Here is a 27,308-nt window from a genome sequence, read left to right as displayed (position 1 = left end):
ATACAGTCTCTTGCTTTTAATTATCGACTGTGAGTGGATGACTTCCTGATACATATCTTCAGACTAAAGACTTGATCTCATCCCAGAACTCCATACTCATATATCCAACTTCCTGCATTGTTCATCCAGGGGCTCGAAATTAACATGGCTTAACTTAATTCTTCATCTTCCTCCTCCAGGCCTGCTCCTTGGACAGTCTTCCCCATCTTACTGTGCCCTTTTGCTCAGCCCCCAAACTTTGGAATTTTCCCCATGTGAACTGCAGTAGTCTCCCAATTGGTCTCCCAGCTTTATTCTTGCCTCTGTGGCCGGTTCTAACCCAGCTGCCAGAATGATCTTTAAAAAGTCAGGTTAGGTAGTCAGATCATGTCATTGCTGTACCGGAAACCCTCCATTATTTTTGTCTGTCAGAGTAAAAAGCCAAAGCCCTTAGAGCAGTCCACACCGCCCTCCCTGCCCCTGAACTTACTTACTAACCAGGCTTCTGTCGCCGCGCCTTCTCACTTGATGTTCTCTCTCCCTGGAGTGTGCTTCCAGATGTGCACATGGCCCGGCCTCTGCTTCTAGGTTAGGTTAGGTCCTCACTCATTGTGTACTTAATTTTGTTTAATATTTGTCTCCCTTTCTAGGGTGTAGGAAGTCGGATTTTTGTCGTGCTTGGTAAATATTTGTTGAATGAATAAATGTCCGATGAGGGGGAGAAGCATGTTCGGCACGAGAACAACGTGTGCTGCCAGTTTAAGACGTTATTTATGAAAACTGAATAACCACGATACAAGCAGTATCTGAAAAGCTGATTTATCTCAGTGGTTCTTGGAAGTATTTCATGCAGTATATGAAGTGTTTGATGAGGGTCTCTTTGACTTTGGTGATTCTCTTTCTGGAAAATAAGACCTCACTCAATATTTTTCTTTTTCTTTTTAGCTGATGTAAAACTTTGTTTAGTCAGATTTATAAAAGCCACTGTTTTTTCTTTTTTTGCGGTATGCGGGCCTCTCACTGTTGTGGCCTCTCCTGTTGCAGAGCACAGGCTCCGGACGGGCAGGCTCAGCGGCCATGGCTCACGGGCCCAGCCGCTCTGCGGCATTTGGGATCTTCCCAGACCGGGGCACGAACCCGTGTCCCCTGCATTGGCAGGCGGACTCTCAACCACTGCGCCACCAGGGAAGCCCAAGCCACTGGTTTTGAATACTAGAATCATATATTCTTTTCGTATGTAAACAAGTTGAGGTTGTTTTAGTAGGGCTTCAGCTCTGAAAACAGAACACTCTGGGTGTGTTGGCAGAAATGCTTTACTATAGGAAATTAGGTGCTTGTGAAAGGCCTAGGAGGGGTGGAAGAGCCAGTCCCAGATCACAGAAGGGCTGACCTGCCAGGGAGCCACCAGCCCAAAGGCTGTCCCTGGACTGCTCAATGTGAGAAAGACCCAAGTTAGCTGTGACCCTGGGACTAGAAAGCTGCAGCTGCCCTGGTACCCTTACAAGCCGGTACTGGAATGTGGGGTGTTCCCGTCATCCCTCAGAACCGCTGCTTCTCACCCAAGACTCAGCTGGAGACTAGACATTCTACCTTCCGGTTTTCTTGCAGAAAACAGCCAGAAAGGCAGGAAGATAGTCTCTACCTCACTTTTGCTTTCAGGTACTGCATGAGTGCATCCAGTTGGTAGAAACTAATTCTCATTTGGAAGTCTAACTACAAAGGAGTCTGAGAAGTAGAGCTTTTTGAGCTTTCCGTCCTCTGGCACCCCAGAAATCGGGAGGGGTTGGGCGGTTATGTGAACAGATCAATATTGTCCCCATAGCCCTGTCTTAGCTGGTTTCAGAGTGAGCAGAAGAACATCCACAGCCTGACCTGGGAAGCTAGAAGGTCCCCGGGCAGCCAGTTTTGTGGCTCTGCACCTCTGGGCCCCTGGGGCGTGGCTCCCCTTGCCTGCTTCCCCTTTCCTCACCACTTGCCTGCCTTGTTCGTTTGTTTGCCTGTGCCTCAGCAGCTCCTAAGTCTGTCTGACCTGCTCTTTGGCTTCCTGTAGGCGGTTGTCTCTTTCTTTCGGTCATAAGGGGGGCTGCAGGAACAGCAGGTGGTGTTCCTTCTCCAAGGCCAAGAGCGGGCAAGCTCTCCAAGAAGGAAGCTTGGCGTACATAGTTAACACGTGAACACAAGACTAGTTGCCGACGGGACGTGGTTAGCTCTGGACGGGAGAAGGAGGTCGGGACGGACGTGGAAGCGTTGGGGAGGAACGAGAGTGAGGGGGTCTGCAGGGTGAGGGGTCAGCTAGGTGAAGTCTCGCTGAGAGTGACGGCAGGGGGTGCTGAAGGAGGTTTGAGGGTGTCCTCCGCACAGAATACTTGCTAATAGTAAGTGTCTTAAGAGTATCGATAATTCAAAAGTAGTTTAAACTGATATGTCCCCTCAGGGACGGGTACTTACTTTCTAACTCCTGTGGCTGCAGACAGCCCTGCGCCAGAGCTTTGTGTGAGCGCGGAGCTTCCTGAGAGCAGATCTCGGCTGTGGAAGGCGCCCCTGGGAGCGCTGCAGGGGAAGTCTGCCCGCCAGCGGGCCCCCAGCCTGTCGCTGGGCATTCGTGTTCTTGAGAAGTTTCAGTAAATGGGGTTGATGCAGGCGGTGTCACACTTTTATACTGCATTTTTTGACACTCTTAAATCGAACATTTTTAATACGCTATTGGTCATTTCTAGTCTTTTATGATTTGCTCCTTCATTTGGAGGTGGGGATGGCTGTCATTTTCACATTTTTCTCATGACCAGTTGTTGGGTCATTCCAGGAACATTCATTCCTCTGAGTTTGGTGCCAGGCACACCATTTACCCCTAGATCAGCGGTCCCCAACCTTTTCGGCACCAGGGACCGGTTTGGGGGGAGCGGCAGGTGAAGCTTCACTCGCGTGCCTGCCGCTCACCTCCTGCTCTGCGGCCCGGTTCCTTAACAGGCTGCGGACCGGTACGGCCTGCGGCCCAGGGGTTGGGGACCCCTGCCCTAGATGCTCTCAGCCTGTGAATAAGTGACAGTCAAGCACTTTGCACGGATTTTCAGTCGCTGAAAAGTCTACTCGTTTTGTAACTATGAAATTGTAAAAAGTTTAGAGATAGAAGAGACCTGTCAGGTACCTGGTCTGATCTATTAGAGATTAATTAACTAATTAATAGGTTAAATGCCTTGCTCCAAGCTGTGACAGTGAGAGGATGTGGCAGTGAACCACATTTTCTGCTTTGTGAGGCCAAAGCAGCAGATGGTCTTCCAGACAACTGGAATGTGTTACTACCCTTGACCTTCAATGAAGGTATCTCTCAGCTTTTCAATTTTTAAATTCTCCTTAAATTCAGCCATTGTACAAAATGAGAAGGGAGGTAAATTCTGGGTTTTTGTGCTTAACCAAACTGTATCTGTGTAATGGCAGAATATTAAGAAAAAATTGAATGAGGAATGATTACATATTAAGTATTTACTTACCTGTTTATTTAAACATAGATTTGGCAATAGCTGTGATACAAACATGCTTTAAAACTTGGAATGCTGTTTGTTGGTGTCTGCTGTGTTCACTGAAAGCACATGTCATCTCATGAAATAGTGTCAAGAATAATTTAAAAAAGAGGTAGTTGTAAATACTGAATACCCTTCTGCTTGAGAGAGAAATTTTGCAAAGAAAAAGTACTAGAATATTTATTAAAGTAAACAAACTAAAGGAAAACTAATATGCTTTCTCAAACTTCTGAACTTTTAAGCTGAATTTCTGAATGATAATCACCTGAACAAAGTGAGAAATAGGTTTGAGAAGGCTTAAACTTTAGGACAGGTGAAACAAAGATTATTGATTCTTAAAATTAAGCTTCATTTTATTTTCTCCTTTTATCTTATATCACCCTGATGACCAGCGGACTCTTAAATGATTACCACAGTTTAACTTCTTCGCCAAAGTAAATCAACATTTGGAAAATGGCACAGGAATGCTGTATTTGTAGATTTTGTTAGTTCTCTAAAGAATCTTCTTAGTTTTATAGTCTTTATGGATGTTTTGAATTTATTTACATATTTATTCTTTCTTCCCAAGTTTAAGGAGGTAAATATAATAAAAAATGATGTACTTATATATTTTGTAACTTTTGCTCTGCTGTTACCCTTGAGAGGCATCCTAGTTCAGTAGCTCAAAGCATGGGCTTTGAAGGCGGAAGCTCTGTGTTGAAATCAGCTCTCCCATTGTTGCCTCTGGAGCTCCTTTTCTTTTTTCTCCCCTCCTCTCCCCTTCCCTTTTCCTCCCTCCCTCCCTCTCTCCCTTCCTCGCCTCTTCCCCTCCCTCCCTCCTTCCTTCCTTGTGGTGGGAGTGTGGTATTTAAACTTCTGAGCCTCAGTGTCACTACATGTAAAACGGTGATCCCTGTGTCACAGGATTGTGAGGGTTAACTGCGCTGTGAAGTGGTGCCCTGGCACAAAGTAAGGTTTGATAATTTAGTCAGGTCTTTGTTTTGGTTTTTTAGCACTCGTAGTTATTTTACTACTTTGAAGGAAGCATTTGTGAATTATGTTTTCTCTGGTAAACAATGAAATTGAGCAAATCCTGAGACTGCTCCCACTCGAGTACTTTATGGAAGGCTCAGGAAAAGAAGGCAGCTACCTCTCTCTCTCTTTCTCTTTTTTTTCCCCCCCTTTATCTGCTGGTCCCTTAGAGTAGACATGAGCTAGAGGCGTAGGACAGAAGCCCTCCTTGCCCTGCCTTGCCCCGCCTTGCCCCGCAGGAGCCTTCGTTCTAAGGGGACAGGCTGGCCGAAAGCACAGCGAGTAGGGCCAGCCTTGCAGAGGGAGCTGGGGAAGGAAGGGGGGAGCAGGCTTGGAGGAGGAGAGCGGCCGTCACTCTGGGGAGGAGGGGCTGGGAGCGGCTCGAGCGTCCACTGAGTGCACCGGTCTTTCCCGTTCCAGGCGCCAGGCGGAAGGCTAGGGAGGGGCTTGGGGGTCGTCGGCACCGGAGGCCTGCCCCGGCGCTCCCGGCCGAGGGGCTTGCAGGGCAGAAGCGGGGGCGGGGTCGAGGGCGGGGCCGCAGGGAGGAGGCGGGAGGGAGGTGGAGTCGCCGGGAGCTGGGGGCTGCGCGGGCTGTTCGGGGCTGGGCGGGGCTGCGAGGGGCCGTGGGCCGGTGGACGGGAAGCCTCTCCGGCTCTGCGGGAGTGTGGTGGAGCGAAGCTCAGCCGCCCTGGAGTCGGCAGTGACAGGGCGGGTCTCAGCGTGCCAGCGTCTCTCTGGTGGTCCTCATGCACACCTGGGCCGCTTCTTAGCACCTTTGCCAGATGCCATTGTTTGTTTTCCGCGTTTAGTTTATTTTTGAATGGAATGCTTTATTTTTCTACGGATTCTGACAGCTTTTACACTGTGAGGAAAATTGTTTAGAATTTATTTTGCAACCCATGGAAAAGTGTTAATATGTAAGTAAATGACCTTGAAATTAAGGCTTGGTTGACATTTTATTTGCCAGGGTTATTTTGTTTTGTTTAAGGAATTACAGTTAACTCATAAATAAACTGATAAAATTGACAGAACTTTTCTGGGGAGACCTGTTAGTTTATTTTTGAAAAATATACGTTTCTTTTAGCACATTTCCTCTTTTACTTCTGCAAGTACAGTCCCTTTTGTGTAAGTGAATGTAGTAGTGTCTTTGGATTCAATACATTTGGACTTCTCAGACATTTGAAATTGGCATATAAAGTGTGGTGTTTGTGACGTCTCTCTGCCCTCTGCTGGTCAAAATGTACTATTGCTCTTAACTCTGTAGCTTCAGTCATTCGTTTGAATGAAATAATACCCTGTAATATCAAGAGTGGCCAAAAAATCAAATTTGGGGGAAAAAAACCTTTATTGTTTGAAAGCACTGTATTCTTCTTAGGGAAATCCTGCACGATGAATTGTTCTTCCCCAGAGGCCGATAGTGCTGTGGGTGAGAAATATGACTGTCTCTACCACACTGATGATCATTTTTATATTGTGTGTGTTCGTATTCTTTTCTGAACTTTTCTGTAAGTTCTAGATCTGCTCTGTCCAGTGTGGTTGGCCACTAGCCATATGCTGTTTAAGCGAACTTAAATATTCACTTCCTTACTCGCACTAGCCACATATCAAGGCCTGAAAGCCACACATATGGCTAATAGCTACTGTGTTGGACAATGCAGATTAAAGAATGTTTTCATCTCAGAAAGTTCAGTTGACAGTGCTGTTCTGAGTTTCAAATTTTAAATAACAAGGATTATCATTGTCATGAAGCAATCATTGTTTTTACATTTACAACGAATTTCTTTCTTTGGCATGTACCCTTTTCACATGAAAACAGTTTTAACTGAGGGAATATGTTTAGTAGGATTTTAGTTTATTAAGATTTTTTTGTACCATGTAATTTACTGCAATTTTTTTTTTTGCGGTACGCGGGCCTCTCACCGTTGTGGCCTCTCCCGTTGCGGAGCACAGGCTCCGGACGCGCAGGCTCAGCGGCCATGGCTCACGGGCCCAGCCGCTCCGCGGCATGTGGAATCTTCCCGGACCGGGGCACGAACCTGTGTTCCCTGCATCGGCAGGCGGACTCTCAACCACTGCGCCACCAGGGAAGCCCTGTAATTTACTGCTTTTATTGCCAAATGATTACGGTACAGTTTTCTCAATGTAGAGCATTGAGCATTTCTAGTGTTTTCTTTCTCTGTTTTGAAGATTAAATTTAAAGTTAAAAATATTGGCCATCTTTCTCTGTGCCATTTAATTGAGGTGATAGCTGCTTTCTCCTTTTGGTGTGTGTTTGGGATGGAATGAAAGATATAAATCAGAGCATATGTAGAGAAACTAAGACTTTGTGACATTGTGAATCATACTTAATATATGTTGATTGTTTAAAAAATACATTTTACCCAGATTTCTCTAACGGCAACATTTTGCAAAACTACAGTATCACAACTAGGATATTGACATTGATACAATTCCCAATTTTACAGTGATTTCTGCAGTTTTACTTGCATTGGTGTGTGCGTGAGGGCATGTTTTCTGTACTCCTCTAGGTGGTCACAAAGCACTGAGCTGATCTCCCTGTGTTATGTGGCTGCTTCGCACTAGCTGTCTATTTTACATTTGGTTCCACTTGTAAAATTTTGTCATTTAAAAAATGTTATATGAATGGGAACGTCTGATACTTTGGGATTGGCTTTATTTGCTCAGTGTAATTCTTGGGAGATTCACCCAGGTTGTTACATGTATTAATAGTTTTCTGTTTTATTAAGGAGTAGAATTGGGACTTCCTTGGTGGCTCAGTGGTTAAGAATCCGCCTGCCAATGCAGGGGACACGGGTTTGAGCCCTGGTCCGGGAAGATCTCACATGCCACGGAGTAACTAAGCCCGTGTGCCACAATTACCGAGCCTGCGCTCTAGAGCCCACAAACCACAACTCCTGAGCCCGCGTGCCTAGAACCCGTGCTCTGCAACAAGAGAAGCCACCGCAATGAGAAGCCCACACACCGCAACGAAGAGTAGCCCCCGCTCGCTGCAACTAGAGAAAGCCTGAGCACAGCAACGAAGACCCAACGCAGCCAAAAATAAACAAATAAATAAAAATTTTAAAAAAGGAGTGGAATCTTATGGTATGTATGTCCTACAGTTTGTATAATCATTCACTCGTTGAAGGAACTCTGGGCTGTTTCTAGTTTTTGACTGTTAGAAATAATGCTGTACATTTGTGTAAGTTTCCGTTTATCTGGTGAGTGCCCAGTAGTGTAGTTGCTTTGTTGTGGTGCAAGGGCTTCTCATTACGGTGGCCTCTCGTTGCAGAGCACGGGCTCTAGGTGCGCGCGCTCAGTAGTCGTGGCTCACAGGCTTAGTTGCTCTGTGGCATGTGGGATCTTCCTGGACCAGGGCTCGAACCTGTGTCCCCTGCATTGGCAGGCGGATTCTTAACCACTGCACCACCAGGGAAGTCCTCTTTAATATATTTTTATGTGTTGGCTAATCTCCTCTTAATTCTCTCCAGTGTGTTTTTTATCTCAGGCATTGTAGTTTGCATCTGTAGTAGTCACAAATACATACATGTACACACACACATATATATGCATATATATACATTCCCCCCCATCCCATTCCATGCCTCTACTTGTCCAGTCTTTTCTTTCTTTCTTTTTTTTTTTTTAATTTATATTTGCTGTGTTGCGTCTTCGTTTCTGTGCGAGGGCTTTCTCTAGTTGTGGCAGGCGGGGGCCACTCTTCATTGCGGTGCGCAGGCCTCTCACTATGGGGGCCTCTCTTGTTGCGGAGCACAGGCTCCAGATGTGCAGGTTCAGTAGTTGTGGCTCACGGGCCTAGTTGCTCTGCGGCATGTGGGATCCTCCCAGACCAGGGCTTGAACCCGTGTCCCCTGCGTTAGCAGGCAGATTCTCAGCCACTGCGCCACCAGGGAAGCCCTTGTTCAGTCTCTTCTGTAACTTCTTGGACATATGGAAGTCACAGGTGATAATAATGTCTTTGTCTACTAATCTTATTATTATGTTATTTTGGGGCCAGTTTCAATTGATTGACTTTTCTCCTTTCTGTAGATAGTATTTTCCTGCTTCTAGCATGCCTGGTAATGTTTTATTGGACGCTAGATATTGTGAATTTTGCTTGTTGGTTCTGGATTTTTTTGTTTCTATAAATATGCTTGAGGGTTCTTTTTCTTTTGATGCAGTTATTTGGAACTAGTCTGACCCTTTCAGATCTTGCTTGTAAGCTTTGTTAGGTGAAACTAGAGCAGCATTTACTCTAGAGTTAGTTTTCCCTGCTAATAGGCAAGATTCTTCTGAATTCCCCATCTGATGCTCCATGAGTGATGAGGTTCTCTGGTCTGGCTGATGGGCAAAGACACGATTCTTGACTGTTTTGAGCTTTATGAGTATTCCCTCTAGCTGTTTTGGATAGTACTTTCCCTGTCTGCTGTGGTTTCCTCATACTTGCAGATCAGTAGTACTTGGTTGTGTACCTGAAGGTGACCTTTTACAGAACAGGCGTTCTCTGTGTGCCTCCCTCCTCTCCTGTACTCTGCCTTAGGGAATCTAGCCATTTGATCTCTGTGGTCCTGGCTCCATTGTAGGGAGACTACCGGGCTGCTCCTCGATTTATCTTCCCGGTGCATGGCGTGGACTTACCCCAGGCAGGAAGTGCTTCCTCTTCCGTCTCTTCGTTCCCAGTCTCTTCAGGAATATTGTCTTATATAGTTTGTTTGGTTTTTAAGGTTTTTTAAGTCAATAGGGTAAACTCAGTGTCTGTTCCTTCATGTTGGCTAGAAACCTGCAACTCAGTATAATATTTTAGTAGAAAAGGGGCAGGATAAGAAAATTAATTTTAAAACTTCTGTTTCTTTTTACTGAAACCTTAACTTTCCCTAGGCTTCCTGGAGAGAATAGTTACATTGAATTTTCTCAGAACATTTGTTTTCATGTAATGCTTAGAGCCACTGGCACAACACAGGAGGACGTGGCAGGACTACTGATGCTGCTGCTGCCCTGCCGCCCCATTTCAGTTCCAGGCCTGCCTCTGCTGACCTGGTGGACGCAGCAGGGGCCAGCCACCAAGTCCGCCCTCCCCGTCCTCTACAGGCTGACTTTGTTTGTAGAGGAAGTCTCTTATGATAAGCTCTTCAGATATAAATTTGATGTTACTTCGCTGACTGATGTCACAGAGTTTTTTCAAGTCAAAACATCTGATTATGGTCTGCAGCATTACATATTTCATGTTTCAGAGATCATCACATTCTTTTTTATACTATTGAAAACATCTGTTTATGTAATTATAGCTTGCTAGTCTCAAACAGGTACAGAATTTGGCTTAGTCTTTGCACTGAGTCTTCACGCTAAAAATGCAAACAAGACTAGTATGTTCCACAGTGATGTTTGTTGAAGTCGTGATTTATCAGTGTTTCATTGATTTATTACTGATGCCGAAGACATGAAGTGGGCTTAATCAGCCATCTCCATTATTTGTGAACGTGAAAAACAAAAAAGTAGTTGAACTTTGTAGCTAATTCAGAGTATCATGTTAGCCAACAGTTTCTGCTTTCCCCATATCAAGGCTTTTTTTTTTAAAGCCATAGTTTTAATATATAAAATATATATGTCAAAAATATAAAGACGCTAATTATTTAAATTCATTTTTTCACTTAATGTTGAAAGTTGGTGTTAATTGAGCCAGCATCTGAAGAAGGTGAAGAAAAAGCAAGTTACTTTTTGTTAATGTGTAGTTAACAGATAATTGTAAATTCTGAATAATCGAGTATTCATTACGCTTTTTCTTAAGCTGTGGTTTCATTCATTTCACTGGCCTGTTCATAACTGTTCAGTGAGTCCTTGTTGCTAATAGCATAAAATCAAATTTGGGAGTCCAGACTCTTTGCAGTGTCTTCCGCCTGTATTTTCACTTATGCTCTTATCCTTCATGTTTTGTTAGAAGCTATTGACCAGAGATGCTATGTGCCTTCACTCTACATGTGTGTGTGTGGTTTTTAATCCTACTGGAATTACCTCAGGGTCTATGTGCTTGTTATTCTCTCCGTCTGGAACCCTTTCCCCAGATATCTGCCTGTTTCCTTGCTTTGGGGCTCTGCTCAAATGCCACTTCATCAGTGTTGTGTTCCCTGACCGTTGTATTTAAAATTGCATCCCAGCTTTTTTTCTAAGCACTTGCTATTCTCCGTACCCACTTAATTTTCTTTTCTCCATAGCCCTTATCACAATCTGAGATCCTAAACATTTTATAGCTTGTTTGTGTCTCTCTCTTGCTCCACTGGAACATGTAGCTCATGAGGGCAGGGACTTTAATGTGTTCTATTTCCCTTCTGGATCCCCACCATCTAGAAAGTTCTTGGCACATAATAAGCATTCAGCACAGTTTTGATGACGGTGAGTCAATGAATGAGTGAGTGAACGATTACCCTTCTAAGTCTTCTCTGCTCATCTGACCCTCATCCGTCTCCCCTGGCCCACTTCAGGTCCCACTGCATTCCGGAAGCTGCCTTTGAATGAAACTGCGTCCTGCTGCTTCAGCTCATCCTGATCTGTTCCTCCTTTGAACTCGTGGCATTTTCATATTAGTATAAGAGAGAATTTTCTGATAGATATAATTGCGTGTGGTTCGTGTAGGCTGCAAGATGGTAACACTCTATTACTTGAAATGTTTAAGGAGTGACAAGATGGCCTTGTCAGTAAAGGGGACTAGACTTGACATGTATAGTTCTCTCTGTGCTAGGTGCTGTAATTTCAAGGGACCCTAAAAGGTGTAGATGAAGTCGCCCTGTTTGATAGTTTTGGAAACTGACGTTTAGACGGGTCACATAATTTGTCTGTAGTTCATAGCCGTTTAAGTGTCTTGGCTGTTCAGACTTGGGTCTTTCTCTGTAGAAGAGCTGTTATGCTGCCTTCATTGAGTAACTACTTCATGAACCCAAGGTCCACTACGATTGTGTGAAGTGTGGCAGTTTGGCATGTTTACCAAGGAATGAAGGCCTGAATGGGGAAGAGTGATGACGCTTGGTTAGGGAGAGAAAAAAGTTAAAAAGTTTTGGATAATGGTGTAATTAGAAACACCCAAAGGGAAACAGAGGCGCCAAACCTTACCATTCTGTTCAAATCTTGGCCTGGTGATAGATCAAGATTTTGATGGCAAAGTTGGTGGATCTTATTTTGATTTCTTTAAGAAAACATTTACTGTTGGGGTTTATTGCTTTGGTTTTTATCTTTATATGATCCAAGTGATCTTACTTAAAAATTAAAATGAAAAATCTTAACTATTAAGCCAATCTTCAGAGGGGTAATACCTAGCATGCTTAATTGGGTTATATATTAATGAAAAATTAATACTTATCAAGGGCTTACTTTGTGTCGGATACTGTGTTTCACGAAGATTATCTCATTTGATGTTTTCCACAACCATAATTGTCAGCTTTCTATTTTCAGCACCATTTCACAGATAGGGAAGCCAAAGCTTAAGGAGGGGTCCAAACTCACACAATAAAATGGTGGAGTTAGCAGTGGCTCAAACTTTTGTCTTGGAGACACATTGAGAAAAAAACATTTCACATGGTGAGTCAGTACATACGTACGTATGACTGAAAGAACTGTTTCGTGGATAGTGACTCTTACTGTAATGTCGCACACTCTGTTCTGTTCTGTATTGTTATGTTTAACCCAGAATAGATATAACACATAATGGGCTGTTACCTGCAGTCTGAAAAATCTCTGTTCTTCACAACTATGCTGTGTATACTCCCTGACTTTATAAAATAGTAACTCACTTTTGGCTTCTTTACTTTGTTCTTTCATGCCTGCACCCTCTTTCTTATAACTACCAACATGTATTCTGGCAGCAGAAAAAAAAAAATTAAGTCTTGTAGTACTAAAAAAAAGTATTTTTCCCAAGTGGATTTTTATTTTAAGTTAAAACTAGTGAGCTAATTCCTTGTTTTTAGTGAAGATCATGTTTACTGATAGCACGTTTTGAACTTGCCTTTCCTCACAGTTTCACGTGGACCAGGCAGACCATGTTAAACTGTTTATTTATTTATAAGTTATATTATTTTTGGCTGTGTTGGGTCTTCGTTGCTGCGCACGGGCTTTCTCTAGTTGTGTCGAGTGGGGGCTGTTCTTTGTTGCAGTGCGCGGGCTTCTCATTGTGGTGGCTTCTCTTGTCACGGAGCACGGGCTATAGGAGTGCAGGCTTCAGTAGTTGTGGCACTTGGGCTCAGTAGTTGTGACTCCCCCCCCTTTAAACTATTTAATGTCAGTCCTGTTTCAGACAAATTTTAGGAGAAGAAATTAACTACCTAAGGTAGAAAGTTGCTGTGAGCTCATTTTTGAGTGTTCACACTCACTTGGCCTGTATTAATGCTTCATATTCTAGCCTCCAGAAAATGATCGATTAAAACAGCACGTGGAACCTGTCTTGTAATCAGCATTGTAGTGACTCTTTTTGAATCTTGAAAAGTTGTGCACAAACTGTCAGATGTTATCCCTACTTGTCACGTTGTTGCATTACTGATGCCACTTTACAGAAAAATGTGAATATGAGGTAGATCAACCATAGACAAGTAGGTCATACCAAAATGTTACTTTCAGATTTTTAAAAAAAGGATATTTTATTTATTTAGTTTTTAATTTAATTTTTTTTTTTTTTTTGCGGTACGCGGGCCTTTCACCGTTGTTGCCCCTCCCATTGCGGAGCACAGGCTCTGGACGCGCAGGCTCAGCGGCCATGGCTCACGGGCCCAGCCGCTCCGCGGCATGTGGGATCTTCCCGGACCGGAGCACGAACCCGTGTTCCCTGCATCGGCAGGCGGACTCTCAACCACTGCACCACCAGGGAAGCCCAAAAAAGGATATTTTAAAGAACATTTTATTTCCTTCCTAGTAAAATATTGTATGTTAAAATATTTAGTGTTTTAAAAAATAAACTAAAAAGGAAAACATAGGCAGAACACTCTTTGACATAAATCACGGCAGTATATGTTTTAGATCTGTCTCCTAAAAAAGTAAAGGGAATAAAAGCAAAAATAAACAATTGGGACCTAATTAGAGTTAAAAGCTTTTGCATAGCAAAGGAAACCATCGACAAAACAAAAAGACAACCTACTGAAAGGGAGAAGATATTTGCAAATGATATGACTGATAAGGGGTTAATATCCAACATATGTAAACAATTCGTACAATTCCACATCAAAAAAACAAACAACCCAATTAGAAAATGGGCAGAAGAACTGAACAGACATTCTTCTAAAGAGGAAATGCAGATGGGACTTCCCTGGTGCAGTGGTTAAGAATCTGCCTGCCAACAATGGGGACATGGGTTCGATCCTTGGTCCGGGAAGATCCCACATGCCTTAGAGCAACTAAGCCCTTGCGCTACAGCTGCTGAGCCTGCGCTCTAGAGCCCGCGAGCCACAACTGCTGAAGCCCGCGCACCCTAGAGCCCATGTGCCACAACTACTGAAGCCTGCATGCCTAGAGCCTGTGCTCCACAAGAGAAGCCACCACAATGAGAAGCCCGTGCACTGCAACAAAGAGTAGCTGCTGCTCGCCGCAACTAGAGGAAGCCTGTGCGCAGTAACGAAGACCCAAAACAGCCAAAAATAAATAAATAAATAAATAGATTAATAATAAAAAAAAAGAAATGCAGATGGCCAGCAGACACATGAAAAGATGCTCAACATCGCTAATCAGCAGAGAAATGCAAATCAAAACCACAATGAAATATCACCTCACACCTGTCAGAAAGGCCATCATCAAAAAGAACACAAATCACAAATGTTGGTGAGGATGTGGAGAAAAGGGAACCCTTGTGCACTGTTGGCGGGAATGTATTGGGTTGGCCAAAAAGTGCCTTCGGTTTTTAAGTAAAAATAAAAGACACATTTCTCATTTTCACCAAGAATTGTATTGAACAACATATTCACCCATTTTCCACTACCTTCTGGCAGTTTTCAGACAACTTCGTAATTCCATCTTCCCAAAACTTTTTAAATTTTTGAGCAAAGAACTGTTCCAGGTGCCTTTTACAGTCTTCCAGGGAATTGAAATTTTTCCATTAAGAGAATTTTGTAAAGACTGAAATAAATGGAAGTCCAAAGGTGCAATGTCCGGTGACTACGGCGGATGAATCAGAACTTCCCAGCCAAGCTGTAACAGTTTTTGCCTGGTCATCAAAGAAACTTGGAGTCTTGCATTATCCTGATGGAAGATTATGCGTTTTCTGTTGAGTAATTCTGGATGCTTTTTGTCGACTGCTGCTTTCAGTTGGTCTAATTGGGATCAGTACTCGTTGGAATTAATCATTTGGTTTTCTGAAAGGAGTTCATAATAGGGGACTCCCTTCCAGTTCCACCATATACACAACATCACCTTCTTTGGATGAAGACTGGCCTTTGATGTGGTTGGTGGTGGTTCATTTCCCTTGCCCCACGATCTCTTCCGTTCCACATTGTTGTACAGTATCCACTTTTCATCACCTGTCACAGTTTGTTTTAAAAATGGAACATTTTCATTACGTTTAAGTAGAGAATTGGACACAGATATACGGTCATGAAGGTTTTTTTCGCTTAACTTACCTGGAACCCAAACATCAAAGCGATTAATATACCCAAGCTGGTGCAAATGATTTTCAGTGCTTGATTTGGATATTTTGAGTATGTCAGCTATCTCCCGCGTGGTATAACGTTCCTTGTTCTCAGTTAATGTCTCCATTTGATTGCTGTCAACTTCAGCTCGTCTACCCGACCGTGAAGCATCGTCCAGCGAGAAATCTCCAGCATAATCACTGCGCCACCAGGGAAGCCCCCGCAGGCCACTTTTGACGCGTTCCGTCATCACAGCACCTTTTCCATACACTGCACACATTTTTTTGTGTGTTTTGGTTGAGTTTTTACCTTTCTTGAAATAATAAAGCATAATATGCTGAAAATGTTGCTTTTTTTCTTCCATCTTTAATATTAAAATGGTTCCACAATAATTCACCAATTTTGATAAGTCTTTTTAAATGCACGCTGACATGAAAGCTGTCTCATACAGTCTAACAAAATTGTTTCGAATGACGTTAAAGACAACTAAGTGCTACTAGAGCCATCTTATGGAAAAAAATGAACAAAACTTTCGGCCAGCCCAATAAGTTGGTGCAGCCATAGTGGAAAACAGTATGGAGGCTTCTCAAAAAACTAAAAATAGAACTACCATATGACCCGGCAATTCCACCCTTGGGTATGTATCTAAAAAAACCAAAAACACTAATTCAAAAGGATGCATGCACCCCAGTGTTCATAGCAGCATTATTTACCTTTGCCAAGATGTGGAAGCAACCTGAGTGTCCATTGACAGATGAATGGATAAAGAAGGTGTGGTACATATATACAATGGAATATTACTCAGCCATAGAAAAGAATGAAATAGTGCCATTTGCAGCAACATGGATGGACTTGGAGGGTATTACGCTTAGTGAAGTAAGTCAGACAAAGACAAATACGTATATGTGGAATCTAAGAAATACAACAAAGTAGTGAATAAAACAAAAAAGAACAAAGACTCACAGATATAGAGAACAAATTGGTGTTTACCAGTGGGGAGAGGGAAAGGGGGGAGGGGCAAGAGGGGGAGGTACAAACTATTGGGTGTAAGATGGGCTACAAGGATGTAGTGTACAACATGGGGATTATAGCCAATATTTTGTAATAACTGTAAATGGAGCGCAACCTTTAAAAATTGTATAGAAATAATTTTTTAAAAAAGTGAACTACACATTCTGTTGAGTATGTTTGCTGGAAGAAGCTGTTTGGCACTTTAAAATAACTGCTGTTGAAATAGTATTAATGGAACTACTGTTTAAACTTATGGGTTTAATTATGAAACCGTTTTAACACGATCTGTGTCCGTGTCTTCCTGGCCGACGCTTCTGTGTATCTGCCAGACCTTACGTCCTGAGGTCACCCTGTAACGTCTTCTCAACTTCAGCCTACTGGTTCCCCTACTGGCTGCCATTCTTCCTTTTTTGGTAAATTAAAGAAAAAGTAGTAAAAGGAATGTATGATACTTCATTCCCACATTTAAAGACACGTATAAAGTTGTTTTTTTTTTTAAGCAGCCTTACTGAGATGATAATTTACATGCTTTAAAATTCACTTCTTTTAAGTGTATACTTCAGTGATTTTTCATGTATTAGCAGAGTTTTGTAACTGGCACCGCTAGCACATTTAGCACATTCCTGTCATTCCAGAAAGATCCCTCATGCTTACCCGCAGGCTCACGCCCCCGCACCCCTACCTCCACACTGGTTCTTTTGCAGGTTAGTGGTTTAGCTGTTTACATGTGGAAAACATGTCTTATGGGCTGTTGCTGGCTCTCTTGGTCGTCCTTAAGCAGACCTGGCCCGAAACTTAGCTGACTGTGAGCCGTGAAAGGCAGTCAGTGCTCCTGGGTGAGGAATGAAGCGCCTCGTGGCAGCGAAACAGAAAGGCCTTCGTCCTCGGCTCAGCCTTGGTCCTGGCCGCGTTTTGGTGTAGGTGGCTCCTCTTCAGGACCCCTTTACTGCTTGGTGTGTCTCCCTTTCCCTAGAAACCCAGCCACCACTCAGGGTGCTGCCGTGTGGATTACCTTTCCTGTCCCAGGTGATTTTGCCCTCCTCCCCTCTGTTCCCCTTGGTCAAAATTCTCTATCCTTGGCAATTTCCTTCTCCAACAAATAAAACCAGACCAGATACAGTTCTTACTGCCTTTAATCTTGGGAATTATGAGGAAAGAATTAAATGAACTTTTAATAATGTGGGAAGAATTGATACTTCTACAGAGATAAAGAGATTATTTGCATCTTTAAATCTGTATTACTAGCTTCAACAATAAGTGACTTGGCATTTCAAACCAGTCATCCGGTGGAAGGGAATTTCGTTTGGAAGGATGGAATTATCATAGTAGGAGATGCAGGGTATTCACAAGTGCATTTGGCATCTGCCCATGGCATACTCTTAGCTCTCTCTCCCGCTTTATAGCATTTTTCCTTTGTTTTGGCCCAAAACTTCTCAGTCCTGAAAATGGTTTGGTAACATTATCTACTTCATATGTTTATTAGGATTAAATCAGGCAGGGTTCCTAGAAATACAATGAATAATGTCTTGCATGTTCAGTAAGATGTTAGTTTCCTCTAAAAATACTTTCCTGCATGTTTTGGCAGCAGTAACTCCGGTGGTACAAGGTCTTAGGTATCATTTGTAAGCTAGAGACTGCCTACGGTTTTATACCAGACGTTGTGCTGGGTACAGAGCATGCAAAGATCAATAAAATGAAGTCTTTGTGCTCAGAGAGATCACTGTGTCACAGAAAAGACAGCTAAAACAGTTAACTGTAAATCACTGTGATAAATGTTATGTAAAAAGTTTTAGGGGAATTAGAGAAGGCTTTATGGAAGGATTAAGTCTTGACAGGAAGTTACGTTAGCAGTTAGTGATATGTTCTTTGTTCCTCATAAAAAATTCAAAGAAGCTTTTCTGTTTGCTGGTCTGTCATGGTAATCAGAAACTTGAGAAGTTTCTTCTCAGAAGAGCATACGATTTCATCTTATTTCTCAAATGGTATGAGATCTATAAGGAAAGTATAATGAATTCTCAGTAAAATTCCTGTTCTTTTTTTTTAGATATATAGTATGTTTTTACATTATTTAGATATATAATGGTTTCTCATTCAGGAAACCTCAGTCTTTCTACTTTCTGTGCTGTAAAACTGTCTTTAATCTCTATCTGAAAGCTAGTAGTCACTTGTACTATACAAATTTTAGGTGCATATATATATCACAACCTAAAAAAAAATCAAATCAGTATTTAAATAAAGAAACTTAGCAGAAATCAGGTGCTGTGGTATTGTATTTCTTGGCTGCAGCATTACAGCACAGCTGAAGCTCTTCAAGGTGGGAGGGCCACTGTACATTTTACGTAGAATGCACCTTGTCCTTATACCTTGTCCAGACCTTACCTGCTGTAACTGGACTTACGTTTTAGTGACCACCTGAATTGCCACTGTCTCTGCAAAGCCTGTACTAATATCCCCACCCGACATTCATCTTTTCCTCTCGTGTTTCCACATCCTTTGCACTTACACTGTAACCACTGAATGACTTATTAGAGTGCAAGCTCCCTGAAGGCGGGATCTGTGTTTTGTTTCCTTCATTTAATACTTTGGTGAAACTAGACAGTACATATTTGGTGATTTAAATTGAGTCTAGAAAACTAAGGTTTGATGAAAATGTGCTTTATTATTCGTAAACACCTCTTCTTACAATTTTGGCTCTGAAGTAAGGAATAAATCTCTGGTACGTTCTTAATGACTGCTGCCAACATGCAAATATACTGCACAATGAATTAGGTAGATTACAGGCTTAGCTGTTGTAACAAAAAGACCCCCAAATACTGTGGCTTCAACAGGATAGAAGTTTGTTTCTTCACATTAGTCTGGAGATGAGCTAGTAGTTCTGTCCTCTTCACCATGAGGCTTGCATGTCTGGATCCAAGGTAGCAGGTTGTTCACTTCTTACCATCTTCTCAGCTCATGGGAAAGGGGAAGAGGCAAGGGGAACAGGCCCAGTATGGATAATGTCAGCACACATCATTTCAGCTCACATTCCACTGGCCAGGACTTGGTCATGGGACCACACTTTGCTGCAGGGGGAGCTGAGAAATGGAGTCTCTGTCTGGGCAGCCATGTCTGTAGTTAAAACTTGGGGGCTTTTTTTTTTTTTTTAATTAAAAGGAAGAATGGCAAAAGGATATTAAAAAGAAATTTGTGCCTCATAGGTTTTGCCTGTGCTTCCATTTTTTTTTTTTTTTGCGGTACGCGGGCCTCTCACTGCTGTGGCCCCTCCCGTTGTGGAGCACAGGCTCCGGACGTGCAGGCTCAGCGGCCATGGCTCACGGGCCCAGCTGCTCTGCGGCATGTGGGATCCGCCCAGACCGGGACACAGACCCGCGTCCCCTGCATCGGCAGGCAGACTCCCAACCACTGCGCCACCAGGGAAGCCCTGTGCTTCCATTTTTAAATAAACAGATGGATTGCTTCAGGTATTAAAGAACTTGTGTATTTGACCAAGTCATCAGACTTGGCAGATTTTTTACTGCGCTGCCTGCTGCTTTATCTGGACCTTACGCTAGGTGATGCAGGCCATAGAGAGCCTTCCTGGTGAGAACTTTACCATTTACTCTAGTAGACATGACCAAGTACAAGCGAAGAGACAGCAGGTACTTGTTGGTATTGTGTGAGAGAAGCTGTCATGGGCTATAGACATTTAAAGGAAGGGGGAATGGAGGTATGGAGTCATACGGAAAGGCTTTTTGGAGAATATGGGACTCTGGTTAGGCCTTGAAGTTGAGATAGGATTCGTGTGGTCACAAGCAGAACATCCTAGGCAAGGGAAATGGTGTGCAGGAAAGTTTTAAGACTGGATAACTGAGTTGTATTCTAGGGAAAGCAATGAGTCTTCTGATTTCTGACTAACCAGTTGGCTCCCCACGTGTGTAATTTGGAGTAGTGCAAAATAAAGTTGATTTATGAAGGATCAAGATTATAGATGTGGTACAGGTTTGGAGTTGGACACTGAAATGGAGAAAGAGTTTAACTGGGTAATGGGATTCAGATTAGGTAAATTTCTGCCCCCCTCCACCTGGTAATGGAATTCAGAATGAATGAATTCAGTCCCTCTTTCCCTTCTGGGCCCGTGAGCCACAACTGCTGAGCCTGCGCGTCTGGAGCCTGTGCTCCGCAACAAGAGAGGCCACAACAGTGAGAGGCCCGCGTACCGCGACGAAGAGTGGCCCCCACTTGCCACAACTAGAGAAAGCCCTCGTATAGAAAGGAAGACCCACACGTTCTGTCCTAGCCCCATTCTTCTGGACTTCTCTGAAATTTTTGACACTTTGACCATCTTTTTTTAAAATTTTAATTCGGGCCTTCTCTGGTTTTGCACTGCTCTTCATTTTCTCCATAAGACTTAGCGTTCTTCTTTTTTTGCGCTTTTTGTTCTTGGGACTGCAGGTGTCCTCTTGAAGGCAGTGCTTTCTTTACACCTCCAGTTTGAGCTTTAGTCTTCTGTTCCTGATTGCTTGCTGGACATTTTCATCTCGATGCGTCACTTATTTAAAGCACTCAACAGATTTCCTGCAAAGCTTTGTGACTCTGCAAGGACCTGTATGCTTTAGATCCCTTTATGCTTTAAAGCAGAACTTGCAGGCATCTGGGTCTGTGCCTTCTGCCTATCACTGTGTCACTAAGTCTTGTCAGTTCTTCCTGGTGATTCTCACGTCCGTTCATTTCCATTCTTACTGTTGCCACGTTTATCAGTCTGAACAGGGTGTGTTTGGATTGTGAGCGGTCCTTGAGGACTCACTGATGATGAATATGAATCAAGGTGCCATAACCTCGGTGAGGCCAGATAGTACCTTCTGTTCTGTCGCTGGAGCTTTGCTTTCGTGTGGTTGAGATTATCAGCTGACTCATATGTGTTGAGTTGGTGCTAGCTTATTTGTGTTGTGTTTAGTGAGATGATGATATGGATAATTTAATATTACCCAATATTTGAATTCTCAATAAACTTTTGACTTCTTTTCCTTAGCAGATTTGATTCTTAGTTTGTTAAAATAAATCTTCACAGCTTAAGTCACACACTCAATAAAAATAATGAAAGCAGATCAGGAAGTATGCAGAGTGCTTGAGATGAAGACTTTGTCAAGCATAATCTAGAGTCGGAGGGTGAGGTCCGCATCGTGGCAGCATGAGACACCCCCTTTGTCTTCCCCGCTCTGTCTACAACCAGTAAAACGCCTATAACTCAACATAGGTCCACCGCCTAGCACCCCAGATACGGGGGGTTCCACACATCTGTCCATGTAAAGGCGAGTGGACTGGAACACACAGAGGGGGCTGAACTGGGGAACAGCTGAGGCAGTGCTTGCGAGCCCGGACCCATAGCCGTGGCGGCTGAGCCTGCAGCCCCAGAGAACCCAGTAGAAGCAGAGAAGGCCGTGCACACGCCTGGCCACTCGGCTGCAGCAGCGCCCACGGTCACGGGGAGCCGGGCAGCAGTGGAGGGGGATTGCGGCCCTGGTCCTCCAGTCATGGTGACGCCCCTGACTCGGCGGCCTGTGCATACCTGACAGCCCCATGGCCCTGGCTGCCCCCTAAACCCTCCCCTGGGGCAGCCGAGCTTGCAAGCCAGGAGACCCTGGACGAGGTGGGGATGCCGCCATCCCAGTGCCGTAGGTGGCAGCCCAGTACAGCAGCACCAGGAGCGTCAGGGCACCAGCGACCCTGGAGTCATGAGCAGCGTCACGGAGGGCACCAGGGACACCTCTGACGGGCGTGGTGGAGGGTGGAAAGTGCAGAGCCTCCTATGTGATCAGAGGCAGCGCAGGTAAGAGAAACCAAACACTGGGGCCCTAGCGCCACCTTCTGGAAAACAAAAGAAAGGCCTCTAATTACCAACCAGTTGAATCATTAGAATCAAGTTGGAGAAAAGCTTTACTTAAAGAAGAGAGGTGTTCACTACTTCAGATGCACTGGCAGAGGAACACCTCATCAGGTGACATGAAAAACCACGGTAACACGGCATCACAAAAAGAAAACGACTGATCTCCAGAAACCAAACTTAAAGTCGTGGAATATTGCAGTCTGACTGATAGAGAATTCAGAATAGCTGTCATGAAGAAACTCAACAAGCTATAAGAAAAGTCAGAAAGGCAGTTCAGTGAGCTCAGGAATAAAATTAATGAACAGAAGGATTACTTTACCACAGAGAGTGAAACGCTAAAAAAAGAACCAAACATTCTGGAGCTGAAGAGCTCAATAAAGGAGATGAAGAACACATTAGAAGGCACTGGAAACAGAGCAGAGCAGATGGAAGAGAGAATTAGCAAACTCGAAGACAGAGAGATAGAAATGATACAGCTGGAAGAGGACAGAGAAATAAGATCTAAACAAAATGAAGAAATTCTGAGTACTGTCCGAGTCGTTCAGGAAGGGCAATGTTAGGGTGATGGGTGTCCCAGAGGGAGAGGAGCGGGGGAGGGGAGCAGAGAGCTTATTTAAAGAAATAATAGCTGTGGGGCTTCCCTGGTGGTCTGGTGGCTAAGACTCCGCGCTCCCAGTGCAGGGGACCCAGGTTCGATCCCTGGTCAGGGAACTAGATCCCACACGCCACAACTAAGAGCCCATGTGCTGCAACTAAGAGTTCGCATGCCGCAACTAAAAGATCCTGCATGCTGCAATGAAAATCCCATGTGCTACAACTGGCGCAGCCAAATAAATAAATAAATTTTTTTTTTTAAAAGAAATAATAGCCGAGAACGTCCCAAACCTGGGGAGGGAACTGGATATACAAGCCCAGAAAGCTAACAGAACCCTAATTGTCTCAATGCAAAAAGACCTTTTCCAAGACACATTATATTAAAACTATCAAAAGTCAATGACAAAGAATTTTAAAGCAGCCAGGGAAGAAGGATGGTCACCTATAAAGGAACCCCCATTAGGCTACCAGCAGATTTCTCAGCAGAAACTCCACGGGCCAAGAGAGGGGAGTGATATTTTGAGAACACCGAAAGAGAAGAACTGTCAGCCAAGAATACTCTGCCAAGTAAAGTTACCCTTCGGATATGAAGGGGAAATAAAGGCTCTCCCAGACAAACAGAAGCTGAGGGAGTTCATCACCACCAGACCTGCCTTACAAGACATGTTGGAAGGAGCTCTTCTACCTGAAACGAAAAGGCAAAAGTACACAAACTTTGAGTAAGGTGGTAAATAGAATCAGAAAATTGTGACTCTGTATCAGAATAGGTTGTTAAACATTTAATTCCAGCATAAAGGCTAAAGGAAAAGAAAGCAGTGAAAATAACTATAGCTACTTCAATTTGGTAACAAAATCATAACACAAAAAGGGATAATTTGAGGTAACAAACAACATAAAATGGGAAGAGGAAAAGGACAGAAACCACACAGGCAAATGAAGATGCTGTCAGCAGAAAACGGACTACTTTATCTATGAGACATTTTATACAAAAAGTAATCTGGAATCTTGCTATTCTAAATGTGGTCTGTGGTGGCAGCATGGGCATCTTGGGTTGCTTGTCAGGATTGCAGAGTCTCAGGCCCCGTCCAGGGCTACCAGATTAGAATCCGCATTTTCATCACATCCCCAGGGATGTGCATGCGCTGGGAGACACCGATCTAGAACTGACCGTGCAGTTCTTCTCTTTTTCTTAGTGGGAGACTTAGCTTCTAAAATAGTTAAACCCTCCAGCTGTTTATCTATTTGTGTTTTTCTGTATTTGTCTTTTTGTTCACCTTAGATTTTTAGGTGAACTTCAGAGGAGACTGTTGTAAGTCTTGTGAACGATGGAGAGTAGCTGGGGGAGGTAGCTGGGGGAGGCAGCTGGAGCTGCAGGGTCATCGAAGTCACCTGGAGGAGGCAGCGTGTGGCCGAGTGAGCCCGGCCTGCCGCGGCCTGGAGAGAACATTCGGAGCGGAGGGGCAACACGTGCAGAGGCAGGAAGGCAGGAAAGGGCATGTGTGAGTGGGAGTGCTGTGGTGAACTTGCAAGAGGACAGCGGGCCTTGCCACGGGGTCTGGGCCTGTCCCTTTGTTGCTGTCTGAGGTGTTCCGCTGTGCTGCCTCCGCTGTCAGCTCCTGAAAGTTTCCCGTTACTCTAATGCCCTGCCCTTCAGCTCTCCCAGACTCCCCTACCATCCTCACCTTGTTTAGCCTTTGCCAAGATGTGTTTTGGTATATTCTGTGCCAGGGGCCTCCTAGACAGCCTTTAAACTTCATTTCAAGCTCTCTGTGAGACCTGCACGCCTTCCAGCAGACTTGTCTCCGTAGCTGGGGTCCTCCTTGCCCCTTATGTATATTTTACATTGTGCTAAAATTGATTACAAACGTAACGTTCAACCATGTTGATGTGTGCAGCCTGTTCATTTTCAGTGCTGTGTAATATTCCATGTATGGAGATAATCATGGTGTTGAGCGTTTCTAAGGTATTGTCAATCTTTTCAGAAATCATGCTGCTGTAAATATTCTGCTTATGAGCGGGGGCTACTCTTCAATGCGGTGCGTGGGCTTCTCATTGTGGTGGCTTCCCATGTTGCGGAGCACAGGCTCTAGGTGCGTGAGTTTCAATAGTTGCAGCACGCGGGCTCAGTAGCAGCACGCGGGCCTCAGAGCATGAGGGCTTCAGTAGTTGTGGCGCGTGGGCTCTTATATATATATATATATATATATATATATATATGTATGTCAACTGATTTTTTTTAAAAAGTTTAACAAAGTTATATTTACCCTTTGTGTGATGCACTCATATCTTTTTTCCTTCTAAAAGTGAATACTTGTTGAGATTAAATTAATGAATTATGACCTGTTTAAAATATTGCTGTAGGGAGTGTTGTGTATGTGCGAATGTATATGTGTACATAGATGTGTCATGTCATGACTATAAATTGATAAACATATATGTATGTGTGTCAGCACGTGTGTGTGTGTGTGTGTGTGTGTGTGTGTGTGTGTGTGTCAGAGAGAGAGAGAGAACAGATTGTCTGGTGGAAGGGTTTATTCATCTAGAACTTGATTACATTTTACCACATTGTTTTTTAAATGGTTATATCTGTTTATATTGGTGTGGCCTCCCGAGTCTGGGAACTTAGCTTTTTATCATGTGTCCATGGTCTTTTAAAGCATTTACTTGGCACAGAATTGGTAAGTACTCATTGAGTAGTTTGGTGAAAGAAAATGAGGATTTCATACCTGTAACTGCATGACTACCATGTTAAGCAACTACTGTTTTATCAAGCCAGCTTTTTAGTTAAACTCACAAGGCTAATTTTATAGAGTGGATAACCCATTTGTAATATCGGTTAGGCTTTTAAAAGTCTATTTTTAGGGGTTCTTGACTATATTGTTCAGTTATGATAGTTATGTTCCAAAGAAAGATACATTGACAAAATTACATTATTATTTCAATTGCTAAAAAGTGATTGAGGCTAGAGTTTCCCGTAAGTGATAACAAGTTTTTTTTTTCCCTTGCAGGAATCAACAAAATGGTTTTCATAGCCTTAAATTCGTAAGACCTAAACATCATCTAACATTTAATTATATCTAGCTTTTGCTCAATAGTAATATAGCCATTTAAAAATTTTTGCTAGCATTATTCTTGTGCAAGGTTTTTTTACATTAAAGTCCCTTTCTTTTGTTGTTATAAAAATGCACCACTGTATTGGGTGCTACAGCTTTTTACCTGCATGGACAGTCATGTCCCATTATGCAAGTTCATTCAGCCATAGCCTTCACATCAGGAAAATCGTGCTGTATAGAAAAGTCTCCATTTGTATTTGGCTGAGGTTGTAGCAGATTATTCTGAGGGGAATCATTCTATTTTAATAACAATGAAGCCCCACTTGGAGTGTGTTGAAAATCTTTGTTTTCTCCTCATGCTCTGGACCCACTGCCTGAGAGGGAAAGTTAAGATACAGTTGTTTTACAGACCAATGTAGGAACTTCTTATTGTATTTTGATTATCGAAATTTCTTAACATGACAGTAACTTGCACTTAAGTAGTGCTTTAAAACTTTAAAAATGTTTTCCATACATGTCTCACCTAAGTACTGAGGGCAGCCATTCTAACTCCATCTAACAGATGGGAACCTGGTAGCTCAGTTTATTACTAGTTCAGGGTAATTTATGCAGCTCAGAGGTGGCCTAGTACATGGGCTGTGCTGGTCTGTTGACCGCTAACTCATTTTGACACTCTCGACAGTCAAACATATTTAAATAGAGCATGTCCCAGATGTTTGTCAGCTTATAGGTGTCACTTCTCAAATTTAAAAGCAGGATATTGTGGCATAAATTGTATATGCGTAACCTCCCTCCTAAGGAATTTTGGGGGAATGTGTTTAGTTTTACTGGGTTGAAATTATTGGCCTCAGTGGTATTTTGTAGATTCACTCTCACCTTTAGATAAAAAGTATGTACTTAAACAGAAACCTGAATTTTTAAAAAAGCTTTTTTTTGTTTTTTAATGTATTTATTTATTTATGGCTGTGTTGGGTCTTCGTTTCTGTGCATGGGCTTTCTGTAGTTGTGGCAAGCGGGGGCCACTCTTCATGGCGGTGCACAGGCCTCTCACTATTGCGGCCTCTGTTGTTGTGGAGCACAGGCTTCAGACGCGCAGGCTCAGTAGTTGTGGCTCACAGACCCAGGTGCTCCGTGGCATGTGTGATCTTCCCAGACCAGGGCTCGAACACGTGTCCCCTGCATTGGCAGGCAGATTTTGAACCACTGCGCCACCAGGGAAGCCCAAAAAAAGCTTGGTTTTTATTGATACCTCTTACTGTATTTTTTTCATAATCAAGTGATTTATAGAAATCTGTTATATATAAGCTTCTGAATATTTGATACAGTTTCCAGATAGTACTTTTATTTTCCATTTTACTCTAATTGTACAAGCAATATGTGAAGATAATCATAAGAGCATTTAAAATTATCAAGAAATAATACATTCAAAGATATGAAGAATAGTACAGCTGAGGCCTGTATTCTTGTATACTTAGGTGAGTTTCCCTACCGTGTTTTTCAGAGTTTTTTGACCATGACCCAAAGAGCTAACATTTTATAATGAACACCTTAGTTCATCTATAAGTTTTCTTAATCTCAGGGTTCTAGCTGAGATTTATTCATGTTGATACAAGGCTTCTTGAGGCAGTCCTTGCAGTTTCTCATCCTACAATTAGTATTAATGGATTAAAAAAATCTGCCACAATGC

General features: G+C 43.2%; 1 protein-coding gene across 1 annotated transcript in view; it reads left to right on the top strand.

Annotated features, from left to right (window-relative positions):
• The window catches only part of SMAP1 (small ArfGAP 1), a 147,850-nt gene that overhangs the window by 17,529 nt on the left and 103,013 nt on the right, over positions 1–27,308 (top strand). The window lies entirely within an intron of this gene.

The sequence above is a fragment of the Neophocaena asiaeorientalis genome, unplaced genomic scaffold, assembly GCF_003031525.2.
Source record: "Neophocaena asiaeorientalis asiaeorientalis breed wild unplaced genomic scaffold, Neophocaena_asiaeorientalis_V1.1 scaffold450, whole genome shotgun sequence".
NCBI classification, from domain to species: Eukaryota; Metazoa; Chordata; class Mammalia; order Artiodactyla; family Phocoenidae; genus Neophocaena; species Neophocaena asiaeorientalis.
The sequence above is the reverse complement of the archived record's forward strand: the minus strand, read 5'-3'. Positions and strand labels throughout refer to the sequence as shown.